We start from the raw sequence: 614 nt of genomic DNA, 5'->3' as shown, positions 1-614 counted from the left end.
TCATTTCGTTCGATTTATTAACTGGACCGCAAACTATTATATAAAGAAAAATTTTTGAAAAAACTTACATATATGTATAGTTCATTTAATTGCAAATTTTCTTAAGTAATTGTAAGACGTGTGTAGTCTTGGTGCCACTTAATTCTCAAAATGTAAGAAGAAGCAGTAGTAACGAGGGATTTTCCCCACTTTCTTGAACCTTTTCATTTCAATTAGATATATACTGACTGGTTTAGTTACTCTTAGCTTTTGTAAGCCTTCTGACTATCAGGTCAATCTAATGCAAGATGGTTCAACAAATTGATCAATTTTTAACAGTACTTTACACGGTTCTGACGACATATTTTCGAAATCTTTAAATGAATTACGATTTGTCAGCGTAATCTACAGCTCAGTATAAGTCATTGTTTTAATCATAAAATTCATAACAATATTTACTTCAAAGCCTTTTAATTTAAATATTCAAATGTGGAAATAAGTCGCAGACCGAAGAACAACCATTCAGGAGATGCCTCCTATTCGTACAACAGAGTGACGGTCAGAAAGAAATTACAAGAGATAGGCAGTTGACCGCAGCCTAATGTTGTAAGCGCAGCCAGTCAGTGTTATAACGA

This window comes from Glossina fuscipes, unplaced genomic scaffold (assembly GCF_014805625.2).
Source record: "Glossina fuscipes isolate IAEA_lab_2018 unplaced genomic scaffold, Yale_Gfus_2 2, whole genome shotgun sequence".
Classification (NCBI taxonomy): domain Eukaryota; kingdom Metazoa; phylum Arthropoda; class Insecta; order Diptera; family Glossinidae; genus Glossina; species Glossina fuscipes.
This window is presented reverse-complemented; position numbering follows the sequence as displayed.